The sequence below is a fragment of the Sceloporus undulatus genome, chromosome 4 (genome assembly GCF_019175285.1).
Source record: "Sceloporus undulatus isolate JIND9_A2432 ecotype Alabama chromosome 4, SceUnd_v1.1, whole genome shotgun sequence".
In the NCBI taxonomy this organism is placed as follows: Eukaryota; Metazoa; Chordata; class Lepidosauria; order Squamata; family Phrynosomatidae; genus Sceloporus; species Sceloporus undulatus.
The window spans coordinates 197,231,455-197,249,904 of NC_056525.1; positions in this window are offsets into that span (position 1 = coordinate 197,231,455).

Consider the following 18,450-nt stretch of genomic DNA (forward strand, 5'->3'; position numbering starts at 1 on the left):
ATTTAAAAAGACTATATATAATAATAAACTAAATAAATAGGTTATGCCGAAACATCCAGACCCTAGTACAACCCCTGAAACCAAGTCAAAATTGCACTTATTTATGATTATTGCCACTAGAGCAAAGAGGCAGACATTCCCGAAGAGATGCCATTTGATAAAAGATGTGTCTTTACACTGTCTTGGTTGGTGTATTTACTGTCTCTTGGGCACCCTACAATGGTAATTTTATCTCAAGATAAGCACTTGCTTGGTTTAACCATAGTAAATGTTGTGGTCTGGCCATTTCAGTAAAATTAGGTGATTAATTGTTTTGGTTATTTGGGCCAATAGCAATGATGAAGTTGATCCAGACCTCGAAGAAAAGGAGTTGATAAGACCAAAGGACCCATAGACAAGATTTCACAGATTTCTCTGAACTATACTCAGAAAGGTATCAACTAAATGGAGTTACAGAGAAGGGGAATTGTTCTGAATACGTTTTCCTGTCTCTAGAAGTTAAAGCCAATTTAGGCAGGTGCTGAACTTTTTCTAAGTATGTTTCAGCATCAGAATGACCAGTAGTGGGAACCAGAAAGGGTTGTTTCATTTTTTCCTCTGGAATTTTAAGATTATGAGTACAAAAAAGAGTGGATGGTGGAATCCAGAATGAGAGCAATGTGGATATTATAACATAGCCAGAAACTCAGAAAAATAACTGAGACTAATAACAAAACATGGTAACAGGATCATCAACATCAACAGCCCATTGCAAACCACAAGACTTGAATCCCATTGATATTGTTTACTGACCAGTTATGAAGTAGTTGGACTTTTACTACTTATGTGTGGAGGTTCTGAATATCTCTTTATGTCAACCTTCTCCCAGGCATACAACAGTGTCTCAGAAAACTGTGAGGGGCACAGATCTATCCCTCTCCCCACACTGGAGCCATGTTTCTCTCACATTATTTGGAGTTTCAGTGGTGTACCATTATGCTAATGCCAGTTTTCAACAATTCTGGCCTCAAGACGCAATGCCTGCAAATCTGACATGAAGGAGTGATGAAAAATGATGATGATGATGATGATGATGATGATGATGATGATGATTGATGAGTGTGGCCATTTTATTGCTTATTAATATTATTATTTTAATCATATTTCTGGCTTAATGCTGCAAACATCATACAGCAAACTGAGCAACAGCAAATCCACTCCCTTTCATGCCCGTTAAAAAGGAATTAGTTCCAAGCCACCTCTCCTGGCTGCTCAGTGAGTAGCTGTACAATAGAAGCAGAATAAAGCACATAAATACATAACTCCAGTTTAATGCATATCTGTTCAAGAAGAAAGAATGACTTGATTATTCAGTTGGTACATAGCTGCAGTATCAGAGAGCAAACAACTCAGTGCTTCTCACTGTTCGTCTCCAAATCCTTCACATGCCCTCCAAATCCATGTCATGCATAAAGATAGAAAGAAGCTCCTTGGGTTTTCCTACACCACTAATCAATCAGTTAAAAACTTCCCCCTCCCCCAAAAAGAAAAAGGTCAACCCCAAAAACCCGGCACTAGCCTTGTTTTCCATTGGTCTTTGACCTATATAATTTATCATGATTTCTTTTATTGGTCATATGCACAAAGAGATAGTCAGACTCACAGCTACAGTTGGTGCTATTGTTTCGGCAAACTTACAAGCAATAGTAAACAAATTAAGGGGGAAAAGAATTGTGTTATATTCCACATGTCACAATGACTGTTCTGCTTTCACACCAGCCGCCTGTCCCAACATTTTGAGAAAGCTTGGATAAAACAAAGAAATAAAATGGGACTACTACTCAATCCATCCATTGACTTGAGGAGTCTCCCCAGTGCACACAAAAGCAAACATCTTGTGATGGAACTGAGCATCTCGCTTACAACCCATTAGCTAAGTACATCTTTTTATATTCAAGCTCCACTTTGATTGGATAGGGGAAAAGCATTGTATGCATGTCACACAATGGAAAGTACAGTGCTTGGTAGTGGACTTCAACCCTTTGAAATATCAGGATGTTGCGAGAAGTACACTTTTTTTGTTTGTTGTTAACCACCCTTGAGTCAATCTCAACCATGGTGACCCTGGGGATGAGACATCTCCAAGACACCCATCCTCCATTCCTTCCTCATTTTCTGTAGATTCATATCTGGGACTGCTTAATTTAAAACCCGTTCCATCAACATGCGGTCTTCCTCTCTTTCTAATTCTCTCCCACTTCCCCAGCATGAATTGTCTTTTCTAATGAGGTCCACGTCTTCTAATGATAGTGGCCAAAGTATGACAGCCCTGCAGCTTTGTCATCTTTGCCTCCAGGGAAATTTCAGGCTCCATCTGTCCAAGGACCACTTACTAATTCTTTTTGCTGTCCATGGTATCCTCAGCACTCCTCTCCAGCACCACACCTCAATAAATTTATTTTATTTTTGTCAATTTTCTTAAGTGGTCCAGCTCCTGCATCCATGCATAGTAATGGGGAATACAATTGCTTGTATGATTCTGACTTTTGTGTTAGTTTGTATATCTCTGCTCTTTAGGACTTTTCTAGTTCTTTCATAGTTGCCCTCCTATTCTTAGTCTTCTTGAGTTCTTGACGCATCCCTATTCTGATCTATGTTTGATCCAAGGTAAAGGAACTCTTTACTATTTGTATGTCCTCATTGTCCTAGATTGAATTGTTTAGATACCAATGGTTAATATTTTTGTTTTAGGTTCAACAGTAGACTTGCATTGCACTTTCTTCCTTGACCTTCCTCAGTAGTATGTGAAGAGAAAAGACAGCCACATGTTTGATCACACACATCCTTGTGGATACTCATGGATACTCTTGTAAAAACTGTGAATCCTTTTTGAGCAGAATTTATGGGGTTTTTTGCTCCCCTGCAAAAAGCCCATATTCTTCCAAATCACATGTGGCTGGATTGCAGTCTATTTGAATAGAATACAGACTATTTAAATTATGTAGCTAAGCCCTAAAATTCTCATTCATTCATAAATCCAATGGCATGTCTGTTATACTATAAAATATTTACTCTGTAAGCTAGACATGTATTCAGAGCCTCACTTTGTCATAAACTGAGCATTTTATTTTATTTTATTTTAAAAAAGGGTTAAATTGAACTTGATACTCAAAATTCAGCTCAGGAAAGATAGTGTAGCCATGTTTAACATGGTTTGATTGAGCTAGCATCAGTTTCAAACTAGGTTATTTTTCACTATGTTCCCAAACATGAACTGCAGGAGTTGTCAACAGTGACATAAAAATAATGCTTTCCATTAGCTTTCCTCATCCTGCCCTCATCTTGAAAAGTGCATCCACCAAGCACTGTTTGTCTACATGCAAATGAAAAGCACATACAAATTACAAACATTGATTAATCTAGGGGCTTGTTTGAAGCATTCATTCTTTAGCGCAGATTAGAGAAATGAGAAAGTCAGGTACCATTTTTTAAAAATCCTTTTAAATTGTTGTAAATTGGTAAGACTGCCTGTGTTAATTAATTCACTAACAAACTCCAGTGGCAGTCCACAATGGACTTCTTTCAGTATACTCTTCTAAATGAATTGTACTCATTGCTGGGAAGGTCTTATATGCCAGGTCATGCTAGTGAGTTGAAATACTGCTGCTGGTACCTTGTTTTTTATGTTTCTACCTCTCTAGGGCAACAGAATCTGGTCTTGCCTTGGCTTCACTTGGACACATGTGTGGCTGATGGATCCTGACCTTCATTGGCCACCACTGTACAATTCAGAAGTCATGGATAAGCAAACACACAGCTCATCAATTAGAAGCTATAATGTCTTCATGCCAAAGCAGAAAAAAGATCAGAAACCAACATACTGACATATACATAATAGGCAGATGATTTACTTTTCTAAGCATTCTGGATCTGGCTTCATGACATTGATGCTAGTACCTAGAGAGAGGGGTGGTGTTTGCCACTATTGTAGGAAGAGGCCAGGTATGTCATGGCAGTGCTATGTAGCATCCTTATACTGTATAGTGAACAGTGGGACAGAGCCAAAAGGTATGTATACCTCTTCCATCCTGGTGTCAGGCTTTTCATCACTGATTAGATTATTTGCCCTTTCTGGGGGTTCTTTGCATGCTTCAACTACTTGTTTCCAGACACATAGGCATTTTTGATATGTTGACAATTGCAAGATTGGCAGATCAGCAGTTCAAGACCCAAGCACCACATGATGGGGGTGAAGTCCCATCACTAGTCCCACCTTCTGCCAACCTAGCAGTTTAAAAGCATGTAAAAGTGCAAGTAGATAAATAGGTACCACTTCAGTGGGAAGATAAAAGTGTTCTGTGCAGTCATGCTGCAAATGAAAACCACCCAGGGTGAGCGGGGTTTCCCTGCAGACAACGGACCTTGCCATTCAACAACAGAACAATACACAGATTAACATGTAAATCATTTCCTCTTAACCAACAGTATATATACCCCACTCTCTTCCATGCCAGCATCCTCTGAAGATGCCAACCACAGCTGCTGGTGAAATGTCAGGAAAAAAAATCTTCTAGAACATGGCCTCATGACCTCAAAAACCCACAAAAAACTATGGATGCTGGCTGGGAATGCCTTCAACTTCACATAAATCTTTGCACTTGAGGATCTTGTCTAGTTTCTTAATAGTTGCCCTTCAAAGTCCTAGACTTCTTCTTATTTCTTGACTGCAGTCTCCATTCTGATTGTATCACACTGTCAATACATTGCATGAAAGGAAGTATACCATATGGCAATATTTGTATCATGGTATCATTAAAGTGAATGAAAAGAAAGCTATGTCAACATCTGATAGGAATTGCTACATCTTGGAGTAAATAAGTGGGAACTGGTAGTTCAGATGTGAGCAAGGCGGTAAAGCCACTGCAGGTATTAGTCCAACCTTTATAGGCAGTATTGAAGGTTCTGTAACTGTAGGATTCAGTACTCCTTTAAAGTTTGGACTAATATCTGCAGTGGCTTCATCACCATGTTGACATTGGACCCATCAGCTCTACAGACTGTAGCCACAGAGAAAGATGCATTTCAGACACCAGCCATGGTAAAAGGAAAAGAGGAAGCAATCTTCCAGATAAAGCTGAATCCATTAGTGGCATGTTTCCCCCCTCTTTTTAATTGTTTTTGGAGAAGCAGGAGGACAAGTGTGTGTTTTATTGTTTTTGGATAAACAGAAGTAATTATTCTGAGTAGTCTCATTTTTGGCTAATCTCATTATGTGTTTCTTTCATTACATGATCTGCTCAAAAGGACTTGAAGGAATTAGACCCAGTAATAAAGAGAAAAGATGCACAGGTATATAATTGAATTAAGAAGGACAACCAACATATTAGCTTCTTGAAAGAGTTTAATGACTATTAACCACCCATCTTTCAGCCATCCCTTTTCTTGTTCTTGCTTCCTCATAGTTATGCATGCAGCTCATGATGATGTTTCTCTCATCACTCTTTTGATCATGGGTGGGCAAGCTCCAGCAGCCAAATCCATCCACAGGAGCCAATGTGGGTCATACTACCCACAAACCCAAAGGTAAGCTTGAAATCCACTTCTAGTATTGGTAAAAAAAATTATGTGCAATATAAGTTATGTCTATATATTTTAAGGTTTCCTTGCTTTAAAGAGCTGTCATACCTGGAGGCTTCCAGGAGTTCTAATTCCCACTGACATTTTTCCATGAAGGTCTTGAAGTACAAAATGGGCAGGTAGTATGATACACAAGGCCTAAAAGCCATATATTGTCTACCTCTTGCATTGGTAGCTATGATTCTGCGTGGGTTGGGTTAGAGGATTTCCTGTCCTTTTTCACCTAATAGTCTTGAGAGGCAGGCCTCAAGCATTGTCTCTTTACTTTTAAGCTGAATATGGCCCTCAATGTGATCTTAACACAATCAAGGAAGAGTGATTTGTCCACAGCATGTTGAACAGAGTAGTGGAAGGAAAGAGAGAAAGGGAGAAAGAAGGAAGTGAAAAGTGGGAGGAGAGAGAGAATGCCTCTATCTAAAGTGCAAATCCCAGATTTCCAGAGGCAGTCAGTCATAGTATTATAATAGTGTATTATGAATGAGTCCTGAGGAAATAAATGTCACAAGATATTGTGATGAATTATGGGGACTATTTATGGAAGTTAGGACCATCAGTGACCACTGAGATGGTTATATTTCGGTGTCAGAGGAATTATCTGTTTATTATTTGCTGCAGGATGTGAGATGGAAGGTGAAGTTACACTTTTGTCCTGTTGACTGGCTTCCCATAGGCAATTGCTCAGTGAATAAAATATTGGTTTAACTAAAACCTTAAATCCAGCCTATCTGTTCTTATATTCTTAAATCAGACCAAAAGCTGAAGAGTCAAGAAAATTTCTGTAGATTGAAGTTATAAAAGAACTCCCAAAACTAAATAGAAAAACTGAGAATATTGAAAAGTATAGCATGTGCAGAAGCACAGCTTTGGGGAAAGCTATGACCTTTTTCACATCTAGGAAAAGAGCAACAAAAGCTGGACTTCTTTCTCCTTTGTGAGAGAAGTTCTATACACCCTAACTAAAAACAAAATAAAAATTGAAACCAGGTCAAAAGTATAGCGAAAAAGATATCCCTGTATTTGGGTTCCGTGTTAATAAGAAACATTTCTACCATTCAGATTTTCCTGCAATCCTGTTGGTTCTTTCTTACTGATGCTGTTAGGAATTTATCCAATTGAAGATTTTCTTTTTCTATTGTGATTCAGCATGCTACTCTTATGACTACAAAAAATGATTTTTAATTTTTAGAGAGACTAAGGGTGTATATATGACATATTAATGTACAATACAGTAAACCAGCTTTATATGTACAGCAAAGTCTCTTGCAAAGACTGCCTTGGAAGATAGGGGACTCTCCTTCATTGCAGGTTATCAAGCAGAGTTTGGATGATCATCTTTCATGAATGCTTTAGCTGTGGATTGAAGGAGTTGGACTACATTGGCCATGGTGTCTCTTTTAACTCTATGATTTTATAACTAAGATCTGAGACATTAATCTCCCAAAGCACTAAACTATTTGGAGGATTTAGTCCACAGCGTATGAAGAGCCTAAAAACCAAAATCCAAGGCAAAGGAAAATATTTTGTGGATGTTACTGAAGGACAATTTTGAGTCACAGTCTGTAGTCTACCTTTATTTTTCAGATGTTCTCCAGCATGAAGGATAAAGATGGCTGTTGCAAGCTACACATATTAGGATGTAAGGCTACCATTCAATCAGTGAAACAACTAAATAGCATAGATGTTTCCTTGGGCCACTGAGGGCAGGACAGGCTGCTTACTGCTGTGATCTGAAATCTCCAGTCACAACAGTTATCCTTGCACCTTCCTTCAGGCACTATCACAGGAGGGCAAATTATTTTTCCCACCTATTATCAGAAAGTCAGCCTTGAGAATGAAACAGCTTACAAGTGGAATATCTATTCAGGTGTTATTCAGATGATTAAAATAATCCAGGATGAATCCAGGTTGAATTTCCATTGTTCACATGCATCTCACATGCACACTGTTAAATTGGGGGGGGGGGGGAAGGCCGCCAACCCTCCCCCTTAATCTGGGATAATCGATATCAGGTTTTCCCCTGAATTTTTTAAAAAAAGATCTGAATTGTTGGTAATGTGAATAACTGATGCAAATAGAACTGAATAGACCCAGGAAAAAAACTATGCATGCCTTGAATGTGTTCTGAAAGCTTTTGCATCATTGACTCCATCTTTATTTGAATGCTTGCACATGTGAACAACAAAACCTGCAGAGATGCACATCAATGCTGTTCCATAGTGTGAATAACAAACATGGAATGCGTGAGTGAGCGCATTCACATCATCACACTAAAAACAATGATGTATGAATGACCCCTCAGAAGGCCTCTCTGGGGGAGGGTCATTCAGATGTTGCTGCTTTTAGTGTAATGATGTGAATCATCTCACGCACGCATTCCAGGTTTGTTATTCACACTATGGAACAGCATTAATGTGCATCTCTGCAAGTTCCATTGCTCACACATGATAACATTTGAATAAGGATGGAGTCGATGATGTGAATGCTTTCAAGAACACTTTCAAGGCATGCAGAATTTAATCCCAGGTTATCTGGGTCTATTCACATTGGGTGTTCACTATACTGACAATGAGGATCTTTTTTTAAAAAAACTCAAGGGAAAACCTGATATTGATTATCCTGGATTACCGGGGGGAGGGGGGGGTTGGCAGCCTTCCACAACTTAATCAGGCATATTCAGAGATCGAACCTGGAGTCATCCCGGATTATGTTCATCATCTGAACAATTCCCAGGTATTCAGTGGAGTTTACTCCTATTAAATGTGCATAGGATGGATTACGTGTAGTCTTAGTTATTCCCGTGAGGATTCAACTTGATCATAGGCAGGTTTACTCTTTTATATTTGTATATTTTTATGTACAGCGCTGTGCAAATCAATAGTGCTATATAAATAAATAAATAAATAAATAATCATTTATTATGCTTCTTAATACTTGATCTTTTAGTACACTTCTAAAGGGACCAACAAGCATGTTGGTCTAATAGTGCCTTATTATTGGGGGGGTCAGTCCCCCCAACCTAATCTTGGGAAGGTTCAAACCCCCATGCCCCCCCCCCATTCCAGGGTCAATGTAATTTTAATCATAAAAGTTGGCACTGGAGTTTGAAGTGATGGAAGTCTTAGAGTGTTATCTTCAGATTTTGAAGCACTGCCTGTAACTCTGTACTAAAGATCACCCACAGCTAGTTGTGCATTGACAGTTCCATATTGTCAGTGTTCTGTTCTTTCTGGGTGTGAATGCTGAATTTGTGAGGCTTGTATGAGTCATCTTCAGACATTGCTGTTGAGAGTAAAAATAAATGAGACAGAAGTACTTCTTACATGTTCAGGCCTGGATGCAAAATTTGTCCAGAACATCTGCTTTGGTCTCTGTGAAATATTGTTAGTTTTCTATTAATACTAGTTTGTGTCCAAGAAAACAGATTCTAAGTATCAACCCTAGTTAGATAGTAGTGAATCTCTCAATCATAATAACCAAATTGGCAAAACAGAAGATGAACAACAGGTAATCTACCCCTCAGGTCTAGCAGTCTTCCTTGTGAAACATCTTCTGGCCAAAAGCAAACACATGGATTAATGGAGGAGAGAGAGAGAGAGGACAACAAAATGGCTGTATGTTAGGGTGATGCAGGAAGACAGGAGATGTGGTAAAAGCAAACAGAAAGGAAGTTAACAAACATGCAGACTAAGTAAGTCAGTACAGACCTGCAAATGTTGCTAACATTCCTTCTCAAATGTGCATGCATCCCTGAAATCCCATCTTGATTCACAGGTTCTTGGATCACAATACTGGTAAAGGCTTGGTCAAGATGCTTCCTGTCATTTGAGTAGTTGGGAGAATAGATCACTTTGATTATTGCTTGATCAGTCTGCTCACACATTTTGTTGTAACTGATTCCAATGCTCTCTCTGCATGGGATCATCTTTTCTTGTTGTTTTCCATAACTTGAACTGGTTTCTATTCACTTATTCTAAAATCAGGCCAAGCCATAATAATCCTCTGCATATCTTGCTGCTGTTGTGTATCCTGAATATGTGGAAGATACAGGTATTTATGTTTCGGAATGACACATGCCATAGAACCATTTTCACATAAAAATAAGAACATACTGACAGTTTGATAAGCTGTACCACTTCCTACCCAACCCAGATTAGTGAAACATACAGGTTTTGGATCACTGTGAGCTGATAAATTCAGTTTAAAGTTCATAGCCTCTTTTAAATATCTAGCCACGTGTTTTCCTCTAGCCCAGTCCTTCTCTGTGAATATGCTAGTTTTCCTGCTCAGAATACACAGAGAAGAATGTTTTGTATTGGTAAACAAGTATAAATGTTTTCCTATTATTGTTTTATACAAATTGCTATTGGACAGAGGTTCACTTCCTTCATTGTTTTTAAGGAAGCTTCTTATCATGGGTATTGCTACAGAGTAGCCATCTTAAAGTCCTAGAGCATCTAAGAGTTCAGCAATCTTTTGAACTTGGTATCACTGGGAGGTGATACGAAATAAAATAAAATAAATATTATTTTACGGGTTTATCTTGACACCTGTGCTCAAGTTCTGCATCTGTAGTTGCCGAATAGTTTCTAGGTCATGATATCCAAGATATGTGTTCCATAGAATCATAGAACTGGAAGAGACCTCAAAGGCCATCCAGTCCAACCACCTGCCATGCAGGAATACACATTCAAACCACTCCTGACAGATGGTCATTCAATCGCTGTTTAAAAATCTCCAAAGGAGACCATACCACATCCTGAGGCAGCATATTTCATTGTCATATACAGTAGCTCTTACTGCCAGGAAGTTCTTCTTAATGTTGAGGTGGAATCTCTTTTCCTGTATTTTGAATCCATTGTTCCGTGTCCTGTTTTCTGGAGCTGCAGAAAGCAAAATTGCTCCAACTTCAATATGACAACCCATCAAATATTTAAACAGGGCTATCATATCACTACTTAACCTTCTCTTCCCCAAGCTAAACATATCCAGCTCCCTAAGCCTTTCCTCATAGGGCATGATTTCCAGACCTTTCACGATTTTAGTTGACCTCCTCTGGATATGCTCTATCTTTTCAACATTGTTTTTGAACTGTGGTGCCCAGAACTGGATATAGTATTCCAGGTGCGGTCTGACCAAAGCAGAATAGAGTGGTACTATTACTTCTTTCGATCTGGACACTATATTTCGATTACTGCAGCCTAGAATCACATTGGTTTTTTAAGCTGACATATCATGAAGGCTTTTCACATTCTTCTGTGTTTGAGCCATATTTGTACATTGAACTAAAAGTTTTAACTCATATACATAATCACTTTTTGTAGCTGTGCATTTCCTCCTTTAGAAGGTATTTCATATCCCTTTCTATCTACAGAAGATACACTGATCATATTGTAATGTATGTCAGAAATAAAGAAGATATTATTTGCTATGTTTTGCACAATTCTGTCAGGTTTAAAATTCAGATTACTATATTCAGAACCTTCAATTTGCATAAAATACCTGTTATTCTGAATGTTTCTTTCTGCATGCCTATCTAGAATATAAAAAATTATTGTAGAATGTACTGTGACTGTGCAGCCAGAATCTATCATCCAGGAAGTTAATTTCTTATTGTATCCATCAATTTAGTTAGAAGACTTGTTCGGGGTTGTCAGTGACCTCTTGGAAGTATCTTATTCATAGAGTCACTATAAATCAAAGTCAACTTGACAGCAAATAATAACAAGAAACCATGATCACAGCCCTCCCCTGAATTTCTTCCAGTTTGTCTTTTCTTCAGAGGGTAACTGTTCAGGATAGTGATGGCAAGGTATCTGCTGTATGACAGTCAGCATCTTTTTTCAAGAAATTTGTTGTTGTTGTTGTTGTTCCATTGCTGTTTAGAGAAGATAGAATGGGATGAGCAAAAATGCACAAAATGTTTCATGTATTTTGTTTCTGGAAGTATTTCTATTAAGCAATCCAAACCAGAGCTTGGAAAAGTTACATTTTTGCAAGACAATTTTCAAAATCCCTAGCCAGCAAGGTCACTGGGAGCTGAAGTCCAAAAAAGCAACTTGGCCAAGCAATTCGAAAAACATGTGTGTCTTTTGACCATTCCATAAAATTGCTTTCAAAAGACTGAATGACTTCTTAGCATAAACTGCGGAGTGTGAAGGACCACATGATGTCACAGTACCCCTCAGTGGTGGTGACTTACAAAAGTTTGATTGCCTTGCATTTACATTTGGTTCCATACAACGGTGGGAAAGCTCTTTAAATTCAGCTCATTAGAATGTTGTTTTGCCAGATTGTTGGGAACTCTTTATAATGAAGAAATGCAGCTTTTAAAAAAACCTGTATAATTTCTCAAAACTTCCTTCACCTATACATGATCATATATTGGGACACATGAAAGCTACAGATGAGAAATATATCAGCCTATTGCCAATTGACACACAAAGTCTCTTTCTTAGCATGTGGTCCCTGTACTATTAGATCAGAAGATGTATACTCCTGTGGTTTTATTCCCTTTTCTAGGAAAGATGGAGACTGGCTCAATCAACACTCAGCTTCCTTTGGCAGACTTCACAAGCAGAAGCACTGAATTTCTTGGGTCTCTCTAAGTCTAGTTTTAGCAAAGCAAGGCAAACGGGTAGTATGCAAGTTTCATAACTAAAAAATGTGTAGTGCCTAAGCCCTTGGCTAACTACAGAAAGGTTTGAAGAAGAGGAGCAGCTCATCAGAGTCTGCACCTGTCATCTTAAGGAGGAGGAGGAGAGAGAGAGAGAGAGAGAGGAAGAGAGGGAAGAATCTTATGTCTTATGTGCCTGCAAGAGATCTGGAAGGTTCTCTGGTCACATAGTGTGGTTATTTAGATACGTATCCACAATGGGTGACTGAACGAATGTGGAAAGTTTAGAGAGCATATATAGGGTAGACGCATGCAGAAAACCCGTACTTTCTCAAGCGCCATTGTTCTAACAGCAAATGGGTGGAGGGGTTAAACAGAATGTTTGGTTAGGAAGCATTTTCCAACACGAACTGGTGCCAGTTTGTGAGCTGTGGGCTGCCATTCTCCGAACAGCTTCCGAGAAAGAAATGAACTGTTGTAGCCAAAGGCAGAAATATGGTTCCACTTTCTGATATATGAGGGGAAAAATGCTGATCACTCACAGTGCTTGAGAGGCATTGCTTTAAAGTATTGGGTTTGTAAGCAATTCTTTCAATTTTGTATTGCATGGATACATAAGACAGGCACACACAAAGAAAAAATGTATTTGTAGTGTCCCTGACTTCAAGGGCAGTGGAACCAGACTTCAAACAACAGCTGGATGCGCTAGCATATGTTCTTGTCAAAAATCAAGCTATTTTAGTTTGAAGAAAGGGAGCTGGCCAAAAGACATCTGTTTTAAATGGCATGGAGATAGTGTTCCTTTCTTTAAGTGAGAGATAGGAAACAGCACTCCAAAAACCTGCTCTCTCTTTGTTCTTTTCCAAGATTTCTGTAGCGGTTTGCTCTGCAGTGATATCTCCTGGTGGAACATAATTCTTTACAGGCTATACCTGTTGACTTTGAAAAGGCTTTTCAAGTAGTCTTATCCTACCCTTATTCCCTTGTAAGAAAGCATATACAGTAGGCACTTCTTATACACAGATTTTTTATACACGGATTCAAGCATCCATGGTTTGAAAATGTTAAAAAAAGGATACATTTCAAATATCAAACCTTGATTTTCCATTTTTTATAAGGGACATCATTTTGCTATGTCATTATATTTAATGGGACTTGAGCATACACGGATTTTGTTATACATGGGGGATCTTGGAACCAAACCCCAGCATATAACAAGGGTCCACTGTACAGTGCGCCCGTGCCATACACGGGCACACTATATACAGCTTCAAGCTTATGCTGAAGCTGCACAACAAGTAAACAAATGGTGCACACACGCTGCACTGCACCACAAGCATGCACCCCATTGTTTACACTGTAGGGAACCAACCTGTTTCTCCATCTCCCTGAAGATACCGTTTTATGCCAGCCTTCCCCAGTGTGTTGACTTACCGATGTTTCTGCCTTCAGCTCCAGCCAGAATGGCCAATAGCTAGTGATGATGGAATTGGACTTTGAAACATCTGGTTTAGGGGAAGCTAATCTAGGTTCCTGAAAGCTACCAAGAGCTCCGAGCAACCCATAGGGTCATACTTTCCTCATCCATTATCTGACGTAAATTATTTACCAAGGCAAGGAAGGATATTGCTGTATAAAAACCAGACTGGACTGGTAATTAGCATCATTCATCACAGCTGGAATGGAGAGACTGCCTCATGTTCTATCATCTTACCCAAGAACAGTAAATTAAACATTGGATGATAGCTTTTTGCATCAATGGAGGTCAAATCAATCAATTGATTTCTCCAACAAAGGCCTGGCCACTGCTTACATTAAGATAGCAGGATCTACACTGTGTCTCAAGGGAGAACCAATCACATCCTAATATCCAACCCAACTCTGGTCAGTTTCACTCATACAACTTGTATCTATTTAGAAATATGTCTCATCAAGTTCAATGAGACTTGTTTTAAGAAAAGCTTATGTAAGATTGCAACCTCCAGTTGCCAATACAAGTATTTCTGTGCAGCTTTCAAAATCAAGGACAAATGTAGGCATACATACAACAAACCTGCTTAAGGTATTCATTCCATAGTTTCAGAAACTCTGTATAGAAGATTATATTTTATTCATAGTGAATGAATTTGCAAGCTATTAGTTCACATAAACATGATGAGTACCACTTGATTTTTTTCTCTTTTCATTACTCAGCTGGTCACAGCCCCACTCTAAGACCCATTTCTATAGAAATGTGGTGTCAGCATTGTTGCAGGAAGATAAGAAATTCTAGCTATGATGACTAATCCAGTATACAAATCAGTACTTGTTACTATAATGAATCAGTGATGGATATACCCTGTAACCTAGTGTACCTCTATCTTTTTACTTTATAAATGAATACTGCAAACACAATTCCAAAAATTTAAACAATTTGCTGCTTTTTATAATTTTTTCTTTAAAAATCCCACTGATAACACTGCTTGTTTTATACTGAATCCAGCACATACATATTCTTCCAAAGTTCCATACCTCCCCCACAAAGCACCAGCGCAGGACTTGTTTGCAGAGATATTGGTGCTCAATAGTTACTGGAGTCAACTTCAAAGCCTTAAATAAAAACATGAAATAAATGAAAATATATAATGCAAATTCTACTACAGGGAATTCCCTACTAAATCTGAACTTTAAATCCATATTACCTAATTCAAGATGACAGGGCCTTAACTTTTATCCTTGGCAATAGAGCTTTTCTCCTCTTCATCTCTCTCGCTCTTCTCCCAACATGAATTAGTAAGTAACAGTAACCAAAGCCCTATATGGCTCAGGCCCAGACCCAACTTTTCCAAAGGATCCTATCTCGCAATATGAGTTTGTCCTTGTCTTGACATCTTCAGGGAAGGTCCTTCTCTCTGCGCCATAACCATCACAGGTACATCTGGTAGGGATACAGGAAAGGGCCTTCTCAGTGATTGATCCCAAGCTCTCAAACTCCCTTTCCAGAGAGTTTAGATTGACACCCCCCTTACTACCCTTTCATAGGCAGACAAAGACCTTGTTGTATTGACAGTCGGCCCTTGAGTGCCGACTGCTCAGAGGGATAGGGCTTTCCATATTGCTTCTGTCAATGGAATGGGGGGCAGCCCTGCTTATTCCCATGGATCCTCAAAATATGTTCCAGACACCTGAGAAACACCTGTTGAGATAATAGATTTCTGTTAACATATCATTAGATTTAGATTTATGTCATAAAAGCTTAGAGAAATTTTTACCCTTTTTAAATGCCTTGAAAATCTGAAGAAAGATGATGCAGGTTTTGTGGAACTGCTCTTCAGAATTTCTGGTACAAAATTCTTTATCCCTGTTCTTCAGCTTGTGAGTTTCAAATCAAAATCAGTAATTCCATTTTTCCCTAATATGTATATGCAAAGTATGCCATCTTGGTTATCTGCTTTAATTTGTTTGAACTGTCAAAACAAATTAAACATTCTATTAAAATGCTGCAGAGAGAACCATATGTGGCCAAAGAATGTAAATTTCAATGTTCCTCAAAGGAAATAATTCCTCCAATTTGATTCATTGCTTGAAACAACACAATTTTTTTTTTAGTTTCCAGTCACAGACAATGTTTTGATACCATTCTTCCTAAACTGTTTTCATTAAAACTTCAGGCAAAACAAATCCGTTAAAAACCCAGCAGCATTATTAATCCATACATCAGGATTATCATCAAAGCTAAAACACAGCTGTGATAACTGTGATACCAGGGTATGGAAGCTGTCCTTCAAGAACATTTTATCAAACTTTTTAGAGTATGGTGCAGAGAAGCTGAGGACCTTCTCTGCTCCATACTCTAGTTTCATTCAAAAATGATATTCTACCTTGGAATTCCCAAAGAGACCACTGATTTCAAACTCAGTTTTTAAGAAATTTATTCTTATGAATGATTCAGGCTCTTTGACTTCTATATACAGCACCAATCATGCCTAACAATAAAATTGTTGTACTTGTTGCTGGTAACTGCCCTTAAGTCAACCCAGACTCATGGCAACCCTGTGGATGAGACATCTCCAAGCCCCCCCCCCCCCCATTGCTCTGCTTAGGCCCTGTAAGTTCAAGCCGATGATCTCCTCATTGAGTCTATTCATCTGGCATGCAATCTTCCTCTCTTTTTGCTACCTTCTACCTTTCCTAGCATTATTGTCTTTGCTAATGCTATCATGATGATGCCAAAGTGCAACAGTCTCAGTTTTATCACTCTGGCTTCCAGGGAGAGTTCAGACTTGATCTTTTCAAGGACCCATTTGTTTGTATCTTTGGTCGTCCACAGCATCCTCAGCACTCTTCTCCAGCACCACATCTCAAATGAGTTGATTTTCTTCTTATCCACTTTCTTCACTGTCCATCTCTCACATGCATACATGGCAATGGGCAGTACAGTGGATTTGACTATTCGAACTTTATTACTCAGTTGAATATCTTTACACTTTAGGAACTTGACTAGTTCTTTCATGGCTGCCCTTCCCATTCCTAGTCTTCTTCTGATTTGACGAAAAATATGGGAAAACTGTAACTATTTAACTATTATTACCAATAATATTAACAATAAAATATCTACAATAAAAATAAAAAACCTAAACTATACACAATTAAAATCAATAACAGCCAGAGCAATAGAAAGAAGAACAGATAAAACCAATCAGCAACCACATTAAAATCTGAACCATCAAAGGTAGATTAGAAACCTCTGTGCTTCTCTCTTTCATAATTTTTTGCCTAAGTCTCTGGAATGACCTATTAAAAAGATAAGGTGTGTTCAAGGTTTAATACTCAGGTCATGAAATCTTGAGGATATGCAAGCAGAATATCATTGATAGAGTGGTAACTGGGAATGGACATTGTGATCATGGGTGACCTATGCTTGATACAGTGCCTCCAGCATGATTCCAGATTCAGTTCTCTGATCTGATAAAGTCCTTCAAGGCATAGTAAGAACCATGGAACCTGAAAAACTGACTGTCGCTATAAATACCTGCCTGCATTAGGAATTTTATTTTTTTCTCACATGCAAAAATGAAAAAAAAAGTCAAAAATTTTCTCTTCAGTGGATATTACCAGAGGTGCTTCCCATTTTTCAGCGACTTTCTTTCCCCCATTTCGTGGACTTATATGAAAAAAAAAAATCACCAAATTTCATTTCACTGGCTAGATGTTTCCACAGGAAAGGTACATTTCCAGCAACAGCTGAGATAAGACTGTAGTGCCTAGGAGGTTTATATGAACATAGGGAGATGGTCTCTGAAGTAAGTTGGTCCAAATTAGGGTAAAGTTTTGTATTCAGACATCATCATCTTAAACTTAGTTGGTTATTAGACTAGTAGCCAGTGTAAAACTTTGCCAAATAGATGTATCCTACGAGAAGAGAAAGCTAAAATGGAGCAGGAGAAATGTGTCTTTCTCCTCATTTCTCCACATACCATTGAAGTACTTCTGTTCTCTTCCTGACATAGACAGTCATAGAATCTTATCTTTTGTCACACTGGAAAAACCAATTTGGCAAAAGACATGTTTCTACAACCTTCTCTCTTGGGAAGGAAAATGGAAGTGCTATGACAGCATGAAAAGAGGCAAGGAGAAAGCCGCTTTTCTCCAGTTCCATTTTGACTTTCTTTTCTCATGCAACAAGGCTCTAAGTTATGTAGATGGTAAGGCAACACACTTACCTAGCAGCTGCTACATTACATACTATCTGCAGCTTTTGGACCAGCTTTAACCAATTACTCTCTGTTACTCATGTGTGACTCAGAATGATCAGGACATACCAGTCTAGGAAAACAATACAATAAAAGGATATATATATCCTTTTTGGCAGCAGGTTAAGACCTTTAAATTTCAGCAAGCCTTTGGAAACTGAATGTTAACAACAGAAAGGCGTTTTATGATACTATATACTAGATCTTGTCTAATCATGGAAACTGATCAGAGACACCACTAGTTAGTACTTGGATAGGAGACCATAAATGAATACCAGGTTCCATACTCTATTTCTCAAGGTAACAATCTAAACATGACACACAAGGAAAAGTAGATGGTAGTGGGGAAGAAGATTATTATAGAAGATGCTGGCTACTGTTCTCTCCTTCCCGTGTGCCAATCAAACATACCTGAGAAGTGCCTCACCTGAAGATCTTAGAGCTTGGGTAAGCTCATATGGGAAGATGCAGTCCTTCACATAGCCCTAT